Source organism: Ustilago hordei, assembly GCF_900519145.1.
Source record: "Ustilago hordei strain Uho2 genome assembly, contig: UHO2_contig_22, whole genome shotgun sequence".
Taxonomy (NCBI): Eukaryota; Fungi; Basidiomycota; class Ustilaginomycetes; order Ustilaginales; family Ustilaginaceae; genus Ustilago; species Ustilago hordei.
The window spans coordinates 359,688-371,401 of NW_024545292.1; positions in this window are offsets into that span (position 1 = coordinate 359,688).

Genomic DNA, 11,714 nt, shown 5'->3' on the forward strand with positions numbered 1-11,714 from the left:
CTGTTCCTTGTCCATTGTCTTCTTATTGCAGGATTGGTGAGAGAAGCATCTTCTAATTGGTTTCCATGAGATCTGTCATACAAGCATGGTACTACTGATCCTGACAGATTCTGTAGTAAGACATTGCTCCAGCTGATCTTGACAAGTTCTGTCATAGAGCCCTCAATCCTACCAATCTCACTGAGCTCTGTCAGAAACCTCTCCTAGCCAGGTCCATGATTGCTGCACATGGTCTCTTCATATGATTCCAGTTCTTTGTGTGCATCCATCCAGTCCCATGACACATATACTTAGTTTCTTGTCAACAGTTGCAATTACAGGTCATTGCTTCTACTCAAGTGTGTGTGTTGTATCACTGCTCCTTGATGTCATCTGAAGGCAGTACTCCACTGTGGTCCAGATATATCGATTGACACCAAAGGCAATTACTACTGCAGTCTGGACATCTCAATCTCATACCAAAGGCAGTTCTCTACTGCAGTCTGGATAACATCCAATATCAGTCCAATCATACAGCTGTTGACATTATGAACACTCATGTCAAGACAGGTGTCATCAGACTATACAACAGTTAGTCTTAGCAAGCCAATCTCAGGACCTTGATTGTGCCATGCTACCTCTGAATGGAGTGTTCATGGTGGTTAATCAAAACTCATCAGAGAACAGCTTCACAACCAATCTCAGTGAAGCTGATTGGAAAGAGTGTACTCAAGGAATTCCACTGAGACTGATCAGAATCGGGTTTTCCAGTAGATTCCGGGCTTCAGGCATATGACCGCTGACAAGCCGCCGGAAAAGCACTCGAGAAGACATCAATAACATGATTCCAATGTTCCGTTCTGGCCGTTCCAGCATCCATATGGGCTGGCATTGCATACAACCTTAAAACCCCATTGGTTGTGCTCCCATTGGCTCCAAGGAAGAAGCAACCAGGGTTGAATAATCAATGGGATCCCATTGAGAAGCTCACAGCTGTCAGGAATTGTGATTGGCTCATCAACAGCCCACTTGGTCACATTATAACTGCTGCTAGCACATACCCTGATGGCCTGTCAGTTGTTGAGGACAGCAGCAGCTGTCATCAGGCCGGTATCTGCAAGGAGCAGTGGGCTAAATACAACATACAGACACAGGAATACCTGCCAGCTTTGCCAGATCTCAACCCTATTGAGAACATATGGTATGTATTCAAAAACTTGCTTGGTAAGTGCTTGCCAGTACTGCTGCTATTGGGGGCAGAAAAACTATAATCGATTGACCTAAGGGAAACGGTGTGGCAGACTGGAACTCTTGGCTTGAGATATATACAGTATCAAGGAGCTGTTAGAGGTTATTGGCCTCTCACAACTTGCATGAGAGTACATCTTTCGAGATGAAGTGGGGCATTGAGCAGGACCAACCAAGGTCCGAGGTCTTACTGCATTGACCTGTGTTTCCCATCAACACCTTGCTGAATCGTATTCTTCAGCAAAGCCTGCACAGGCAATTCCGTTAATTGCGGGCCAGGGGTTTGATGGCCGCTTGCGACCTGGTCAGAGAGTGCTTCTCGTTCACTTCATGGCTGTGAGTCAGAGACCCTCGATTTGCATGTCCGCGCTGAAGGTAACGATCCAGCAAAGAAACTAAAAGTGACAAAAGTCGAAATGGTAAGAGATGGGGTACTACTGGGTCCCGCTCGTTGTCATACTTGGTCATAAGGGTGATGCTCCCACATTTGGCATGTGCCAATACTTTGTATATATATCAAGCGGAAAACTCGAGGCTCCCACCACATTCTTTCCCTATGTCAATATAGTATAGTATTTTTGCTCAATAGCTTGAACACTGTGCTTAGACTGATATCTCCCAATAAGCGTCGCTAATTGTCACATCTTTCATCAGTCCGAACCTGCTGAAGAATACAATCCAACAAGGTATTGATGGGATCGGGCCAATACGGCTGATGGACGGGATGTGGCTTGGTCCCGCTCGATGCAACGCTTCATCTTGAATGGTATACTCTCATGCAAGTTGTGGGAGGCCAATACTATCACCTCTAACAGCTCCTCTCTTCTGTATATATATATATTTCGAGCGGAAAGCTCCAGACTGCTACACTGCTTGATCCTAGTCAATAGTGTATAGTTTATCTGCCACAATAGCAGAAGTACTGTGCTCTGCTGATATCGCTCGATAAGCGTCGCCAACTGCCTTATTATCTTATTTCCTGAAAAGAAAAGTTCAAATGTCGCATCGACGACAAACTTATCAAGAATATCATGAGTTCGTTTAATCGCCTTTCACTTGCTAAACGCGACAAAAGTGGGTCCGATATTCCAGATAATAAATGCGCAAATTTTGTGTGCGGGTGCATATCCAGGGTCAATGTTCAGATTGCTAATGGGCCTTTTCCAGTGAGGTCGACTTTGCCGCATTTATCACTGTTCTGTGAAGATGTATCGTTTTCCTTATCCCTCTTCTGTTGACCGTTCGAATAGCGGCAGCGGTGAAAATAAGACACTTTCGATGCTTTTGGGCGTCGGTAACTACTGTCGCGTGAACTAACAGTGACACTTAGCGACGCTTATCGGACGATATTAGTCAAAGCACAGTATTGCAGCTATTGAGCAAAAACACTATACTATATTGACATAAAGAAACATGGTGGCAGCCTCAAGCTCTCAGCTTGATTTATATATACATTAGCGGCACATGCCAAAGGGGGAGCATTCCCCTTAATGACGAAGTATGACAACGAGCGGTACCCAGTAGTACCCGATCTCACCTCGGCGCTACGCGGTTGTTGGCCACTAGCAGTTAGGGCTATGCCATTCATTACAGTAGTCGCAAAAGCCATTTGGTTGAGATAATGTCCGAGAGGTGTCATTACTGGCTTGACAGCGCATCTTGTAGCAAAGGCCGTAAAGCTGAGCAAAGGGGGCTCGGGCTATGACAGGGTGTGTTTGTCGTAGAGGCCAAACTGGGGGATTTGAGTTGAGAAGTGTCGTTGGAGACCTCTAGATCTGCGTTAATGCCCCCCTTGCTCGTTGCGTCGTCTAGTTGATCATTGAGGTCCGCATGAATGGTGTCCATATCATTTGCAATCTTGCCGGCTTCTCGAATTTCGGACATGGTTTGATCCCATTCTGGATAAAGGTTTTGTTTGTTGTTATTGTTAGCAGCTGGGCTGGCCTCTCGCCGCCGAGAAAAGGATGGCAAGGAAGGAGAAGGGCTGTCCTCATCGCTGGAATCAGGTGGAGCGTCACTGATAGGTAACCAGTTGTACAATTGCAGTAATTCGCTTTCGCCGGAGAGAAGTGGTATGTGCGAGGGGGGAGCCCTCTCATCTGGGTGTTCGATTTCTGAGAAGCGTATGTCCTTAATGACAATCTGTATTGTGAAGAAATAATAATAATAGAAGGATGGGTGTCGACACTCAGCGGCCGACGACAGTCAGAGCACAGTGTTCAAGCTATTGAGCAATAACACTACACTATATTGACATTAGGAAAGAATGTGGTGGGAGCCTCGAGCTCTCCGCTTGATATATATACAAAGTATCGGCACATGCCAAATGTGGGAGCATCCCCCTTAATGACCAAGTATGACAACGAGCGGGACTAAGCGGTACCCGATTTCCCACCGTATCGGCTCTATGTCATCCTTTAGCATCTTACTGAATTGTAATCTTCAGCATATTGCGGATTCACTCATGGGCCGACTCTGTTATGGGCCAGTCATTGTTGTACTATCAAAAACCGCTTTACACTGGTGTGTGGGCACACTACTTCGAAGTTGGAAAATCCAACAGTCACGTTACAGTCATCCCTGCAGTTGGTATTTTTGTGTCCGTGGATGTGAATTTACCGCCTACATGAAAAGTGATAAAAGTCAAAAAAATATACGAAGATAAATAAAGAATATGACACTTAGCGACACTTATCGAGTGATATTAGTCAAAGCACAGTACTACTGCTATTGCGCAGAAACATTATACTATATTGACAAGAGAACTAGAACATGGTAGCTGACTGGAGCTCTCCGCTTGATATATATGAGGAAAGAAGTGACACTTAGCGACGATGCTTATCGGGAGATATCAGTCGATCGTCATCTTCAGCTATCCCTGCTATATCGGCCACTTCGATCTCGGGAAGCAGATGAGGGCCTGTGTCAACTTCTTTGTCACAAACAAGGACAGTGATGCCTCTCAAATCCTAGACCCCAAGATCGAATGCAACAAGCTCAGAACCTCGCTTGATACAGACAACATCCCTTACTATTGTGCCTCAGACAATGGTCCACACAACACTTGAGATGCTATGTTGGCTGGCAGCGAGGTCCAACACACCAAAACATCCAACTAACCTCTTTGCAGCCAAGAAGCCACTCCCACTGCAACACTAGAACTAACACAGTTGACAAACCATGATTTCAAGGTTTTGTCCAGGCTCAATAACAAGTTAAGATGGGATGAGAAGGACTTACTCAACCCCAAAAGGGTTTTGGTTCATCCCTGGCAATGACAGCTGTGTGAGAAGCTCTCAGTCATCCCATTTGCATGCAATGTACTTGATCACAAGATAATGATGTTCACCAATGCAGACTCCCTGCTGTGCTCAATCATTATGAATAGTTTCTCCCCTCAACTACAAGCAGAATACTTTTCAGAGCAAGGAGACAGACCCATTGAGGTTGCAGTTGATCTCTTTGACTGGGCCATTGAGAAATGCATGGTACATTCCAATATGAAGGAATACAAGCTCCTTAAGGCAACATATGCTCTGAAGTGGAACCAAATAGGAAGCCATGCTTACAATTTCCTCATGAAGTGGGAAGTGCATGTCTCCAGACTACATGCCTATCTGACTGAGCCATGGACACCAGTGTCATGGGGCTGAATGCGCAGGAAGCTAGAAGGTCTGTCAAGCTCATATGAAGGGAGTGCAGGAATCAGGGGATCAGGCAGATCGTGGGATTTGAGGCAGAGTTCACTGAGATCGGTAGTAGTACCAACTCTATGACAGATCTCACTGAGATCAGCAGGAGGGAGGATAGTATTACAAGCCCAGGATTGGCTTGAGGGAAGATGGTACTATGGATCACACCAAGATCAGTGATAAGAGAGGGGGTATGGTGGATTCTGCCAGAATCAGTAGTAGGAGAGATCCTATCACAGAGTCCACAGAGATCAGTGATAAGGATGGTCATACAACAAGCTCCTGTGAGGGGAGCAGGACCAAGTGCCACCAAGAGGGGGACCGAGCTCAGGAGCATGCAGCTGGTTATCACACAGGGGGCCAAGAGATTAAGGCCTGAAGAGCCATCGCTGGTCAAGAGAGGAGGAGCAGTGTCAAGGGGACTGGCAAACAGGGCATGAGGAGGAGGAGCAGTGTCAAAGGAGTCGACACCTAGCTCAGGACAGACAGGGGGGTTAAGCAAGCAAGGTGATGAGGAGGAGGTACCTTGTCAGGGGCCTTGGCACAAGTGCTCGATGAAGAAGGCACTCTCTGGAGAGAGAACCAGAGCAGTGTCGCTGGCAATGCTGCAAAGATGTATAAAACCATGCCTTCTTGCCAGAATGGTCGAGTGGATCCTCATCCACTCTACACACCATAACAACTAGTATTACTTCAAGCATATAAGTATCATTAGTTCATAGTCAGCATAGTAGTAATCAATAGATTGCTCCTCATCGAAGTGTATGTGTTGTATCACCACTCCCTGATGTCCAAAGGCAGTTCTTAGCAAACCAGTGGTCCAAATAACAATAGAACCAAAGGCAGCCATCCACTGCAGTCCAGGGATCACCTCAGCATTAGTCGACACACTGGACACTTGTGTCAACACCACCAACAATCACTCTCACACCAGACCTTGGTGTCAGTACAAGTTCACATCATTATTGATCATGCCGAGCTACCTCTGGATGGAGTGTCCAACAGTGGTCTGTCGAAATCTGCAATAGCATCACCACAACTACAGATTCAAGCGAGAAAGGTAATAGAGACGGCTCTACTGCATATCTCATTAAGAATCACAATACCACCAGCACTGTCACATAACTCGACAGAATCAGTAATAGCATTGATACTACTACCAATCTCAGGTTTCAGGCACGCGACCTCTGACAACCAGCTCATCGATACAAGACTCTGAAATGTGCTCTTTCCAGAGACAAGAACACTCTCTTCAATTCAATCTTTGTATTATACGAAACATTATGTCAGCAGTTGCATGCCTGAAACCCGAAGTTTACCGGATCCACCGATTTCGACCAGTTTCAGTGAACTCTCTTGAGAGTGCTCCTGTCATAGGGGCCAGATGCGCAGGAGGAAAGAAGAAGTTGAAGTCATATGAAGGAGCGCAGGAATCGCAGGATCGGGCTACATGAGAGCTTAAGGAGAGTTCGCTGAGATCAGTAGGAGAGACGGTCCTATGGCATAATTTGTTGGGATCAGTAGGAGAGGCGATCCTATAGCATAACTTGTCAGGATCAGTAGGAGAAATGATCCTATGGCATAATTTGTTGGGATCAGTAGGAACAAAGTCATTACCATAGAGTTCAATGGGGATTGTGATATCTTGCTGGGTATGACAGATCTCATGAAGATTGATCAGAGAGACACCCCATTGCTGATACAACGAGGGGAGGATGCAGTACAAGAGGAGGACACTGTCAGGGGTCTCGCGCCTGAAACCCAGGTTGGTCTGTCGAGATACTTGGTGACTATCAAGTTGTGTGACAGCTATTGTCTCAGTGTCAGTCTCGATGAGATAGTCATTTGGCAACTATCAAGTTGTGCGATGACAGCAGGTGGTGTTTGTTGTATATACTATCATAGGTTTTGGCTGACCTCTGTGGACACTCCATTCAGGGGTAGCTCAGCATGATCAATATCAATGTGTAGATTATGATGACACCAAGGTCTGGTGTGAGTGCTGATGATGATGAGGTTGATGATGTTGGTGATAAGGTTGGTGGGTGTTGATGATAATGAGGTTGATGGTGTTAGTGATAAGGTTGGCAGCATCAACACAAGTGTCCAGTGTGTTGACTGATGCTTGAGGTGATCCCCAGACCACAGTGGACTACTGCCTTTGGTTCTATCTTGATCCGGACCGCTAACCTGCTATGGGGTGCCTTTGGATGTCAGGTAGTGGTGATACAACACACACACTACGATGAGGAGCAACCTGTCACGGGAGCCGGTTGGCCGAAATGGAGTCTGCGCCATCTGCACAGACAGAGAGGTTAAATCGGTTGAAGGGTGGTGTAAGAACCTGACTCAGCAGTTCCCAAGGAGATCCAGTAGGAGACTGTAACTCGCTGGATATTGGGGACTACTGGTGGTGGGAACAGATAGGAGGGTTGTTGAGTAATGCCACTCTGTGGTACATGTGGAAGTCATCATCATCAATCGACGATGATCAGACATGTGATGAATTGCTAGGGAACAATCACTCTGGAAGTGTAGTTGGTTTGGCAGCTCGGGAAGGTGCTGAAGTCAGCCTTACCAAGCAAGCCCTGAGTGGTGCCACACACAGGTCGTGTGGTGGCACTAGATCGTGTCCTTGATACAGCATTGTATATATACAATCTCCCCATGCTATTGGATGAGCAGAGACTCATCCACTCTACAACAAAACCTTCACAGTTATCATAGCTGTACGTTCTACTACACGAACAGTAACATTCTTTCTACGTCGCACAATGCAATATCATCTATTGCGACCATTGCAAGTCTGAGCCTTTGTCGTTGAACGAAGAGTATTGTAAACGACGTCATCGACACCTACATCGGCACTGTAGCACCTCAACTACAGGAGGAACCTCCACCACAGGCCTGGAACCTCCACCAGTCCCTATAGCCTAACGGCTACCAGCATCAATGACTGAGCACTAGCTCCGTCACTCACAGTACTACACTGATGCCTTGACACTCACACTGGCGTTGTACTACTCCATCGCTAGGAGCTGAACTTGCTGTGTTACCTCTGTATGGAGTGCCGACAGCAGTCAGTCAACATCCGTTCCTCAGGCCTCACTCATTGGGTATCACGGATAACCATTCAAGAGAACTTCCTCACCAGTTCTCCGAGAAGTACACTCAGTCTACCCTCTCTATCGGAACTCACTGAGTTCCGCTGAGACGGCCCATTCCGCAGAGAGTCGGGTGTTAGGCACACGACCGCTGACACAACCTTGATAGATTGCTGCTATGCTGACTGAAACTAATATATACTTATGCTGAAGTGATAACTAGTTATGATGGTTGTGTGTAGAGTGGATGAGGATCCACTCAACCTTTGATGATGAGAAAGCATGGTTATATACCTCTTCACAGCATCGCCAGCGATGCTGCTCCTGCTCTCTCTCCAGAGAGTACCTTCTTCATCGAGTACTGTTCAGGGGCCTCTCCTTCTTGCTTGGCACCCCTGTGCCTCTTGAGCTGTGTCGACTCCTTCGACACTGCTCCTCCTCCTTGCTATCCTGCTTGTTTGGCACCCTTGTGCCTCCTGAGTGGTGTCGACTCCTTTGACACTGCTCCTCCTCCTCAGGACCTGGTGTTGACTCCTTCGACACTGCTCCTCCTCCTCAGGGCCTGCTTGCTGGTTCCCTATACACTGCTCCTTCTCCTTTGACTGGTGACAGTTCCTTTGACTCTTGTCTCTTGAGCCCCTGAGTGGTAACCATCTGCATGCTCCTTGAGCTTGGTCCCCTTCGTGGCTGTGCCTGCTCCTTGAGCTTGGTCCTCCTTGTGGCTGTGCCTGGCCTTCCTCGCATATGGCTCAGTGCTCCTTTGCATGTGAGTCCATAGGAGTCCATGGTCTCCATGGAGACTGCACTACAACCATGCTCTCTACTGGTATCGACTAGATCTCTACCTGTGCCCCTCTCATATGAACCAGTGACCCTCCTGCTTCCTGAGCATTTTAGGCCCATGACACTACCCCCCTCTTAAGAGCCGAGCTCCGTCGAGGCATGCTCTGGTCTGGTTCATGCTGACTCCTCCTCCTCCTCCTCGACAACATCGCCAACATCACCCTTCCTCTTTCTCTCAACGTCATCCTCCTTCCTCTTCCTCTCTCTACTCCTCCTGTTCTCTCCTCCTCTCTCTACTTTGTCTACTCGCTCGTCCCCCCTCCGACACCTCATACTCCTGGATGAGGTCAGGGCAGTTGAGGTTCTCTACTGGTTCCCATGAAGCAGCTTCTTCTGAGTACCCTCTCCACAACACCTTGTACTCTGTAGTCCCATTGTGTGAACGCTTGTCGATGAGTGCTTCGACTTCGAAGTTGAGGTCCTCATCTGGAAGTGATGGTATGGTGGGCTGTTCAGCTCATTGAGGAAGAGAACTGGTTCTTGCTGGTTCGAGCATGGAGACATGGAACACATCATGCACCCTAAGGTTTGCTGGCAATATGATTCGATAAGCTTGGTGTCCTACCCGTTCCTGAACTGGGTAGGGTCCTGCAAACCGGGTATCCAACTTGGGTGTGGGTCTCCTTGTCTTCCAGTTTCAATGGTTGATATAGACCATATCACCCACTTTGAACTCAATGTCCTTGTGCTTCTGGTTATACTGGTCTACTGATTGACATTGTGCCTCTCTGATCTGCTCCTGGAGGTACTTGCAACGCTCCTTTCCATCCATGAGGTACTCGAAGCAACCTGGATCATTGACTCCTAGTCATTGAGGGATGTCAGGATGAGCTTTGGGGTTCCATCCATAGCATGCAAAGAATGGTGAGACACCAATGCTGTTGTGGACTGTGTTGTTGTATACAAAGGCTGCAGTGTCCAGCAGGTCAACCCAGTCATTCTGCTCATAGTTGCAGTACATCCTTAGGTATTGCTCTATGACCTGATTGACCCTCTCTGTCTGACCATCAGTTTGAGGATGGTAAGCCATGCTAAGTGAGTGCTTCACACCCATTTGTTCTGTGAATGCCTTCCATGCTCCTGATATGAACTGCCTGCCTCAGTCCGAGACAATGTGATCTGGGTATTCGAAAAGTCTAACCATGTGTCCATAAAGCAACACTGCAGTCTGTTTGGCCGTGACTGTCTTATGGGTTGGAGCTAGTATGGCAAACTTGGTTAACCTGTTGACAATGACTAAGATAGAGTCATAGGTCTTGGAGTCATACTTCTTCAATGGTGGTAGTCCTTCAATGAAGTCGAGGGATATGGAGCCCCAGGGCCTGTCTGGTGTTGCTAGTGGCTGTAGCAAACCATATGGACAGTGATGAGGAGCTTTGTACCTAGCACATACAGGACAGCTTGCTACATAGTCTGCAATCCAAGCTGTCATGTTTGGCCACCAGTAATGTCATTGGGCTGCCTTGATGGTAGCATCTCTTCCCACGTGTCCAGCAGTGATGCCATCATGGCATTGAGTCATCACCATGAATTGCAGGTGCTCTACAGAGAGAGACTGTCCATCTACCTCTTTGGCACTCCTTGAGTGTCAGTTGTTGGTCCTCCCTGGCATGATCACTTTGGGGATAACCAACCTTCCTCCACTGTACCATAGGTTGTCCTTGACCTTGAAGGGCTTCTTCCTATGTATCTCCTGTAGCTCTTGGTCTAAGGGCTGGAAGATCTTGACCAGGTCTCTGAGACCCTTTGATGCTATGGACTCCATCAAGAGCATAGGGGCCACTAGGGTCAAGTCATGGTCTGCTGTCTCCTTGAACACTCGAGGAGGCAGTAGTTGCCTCACATTGTGATCCTGCTCTTCACCAGCTGGTTGCATGTCTGTCCTTCTGGTGAGAGCATCGGGTTCACCACCTTTGTCTCCTGGTCGATACTGCAATATGAAGTCGAAGTCTGCTAGTAGTATTGCCCATAGAGCCTGTTGACCTGTGATGCATCTCTGTGACTTGAAGTACTTGAGGGCTTCATGGTCAGTGAGGATGACCAGTTGGCTTGGTAGTCCAGCTAGCATGTGTCACCACTGAGTAAGGCAGGTGACCACAGCTAGGAGCTCCTTGTCATGGATCTCATAGTTCTTCTTGGCAGAAGACATCTTCCTAGAGTAGAAGGCCACTGGATGCCATCATCCTTCATGCTCCTGCTTGAGTACTCCTGCTATAGCAAAGTCACTTGCATCAGTCTCCAACCTTGTTGGGAGGTGGTAGTCGAAGTGCTGAAGCACTCCTGCTGATGTGAATGCCTGGATGAGCTTGTGGAAGGCCTGCTGGGCCTCCTCTGGTAGCTTGAACTTCTTGAACCGTTCTGTAGGCTTTACCAGTGATGTCAAGGGCTTGGCTATGCAAGCAAAGTGGGCTATGAACCTTCGATAGAAGTTGGCAAAACCCAGGAACCTTTGGATGTCATGGATTGACTCCAGCATTGGCCACTCCTTGACAGTGCGCACCTTTTCTGGGTCCATCTCTATGCCTGTCAGCTTGATGATGTACCCCAGGAACTCGACTATCTTGGTGTGAAACTCACACTTCGACAGCTTAGCAAAGAGCCTGTTGCTCCTTAATCAAGTGAGGACCTCAGTGACATGCTTCACATGTGCCTCTTCAGTGTCACTGAAGATCAGGAAGTCATCTAGGTATACCACTACATATACTCCAATGATGTCTTGGAAGATGTCATTGATGAATGACTGGAAGTGAGCTGGAGCATTGGCTAGGCCAAAGGGCATCACTAGGTACTCATAGAGTCCCAACTGAGTGCCAAAAGCTGTCTTCCATTCATCTCCTTTAGCAATCCG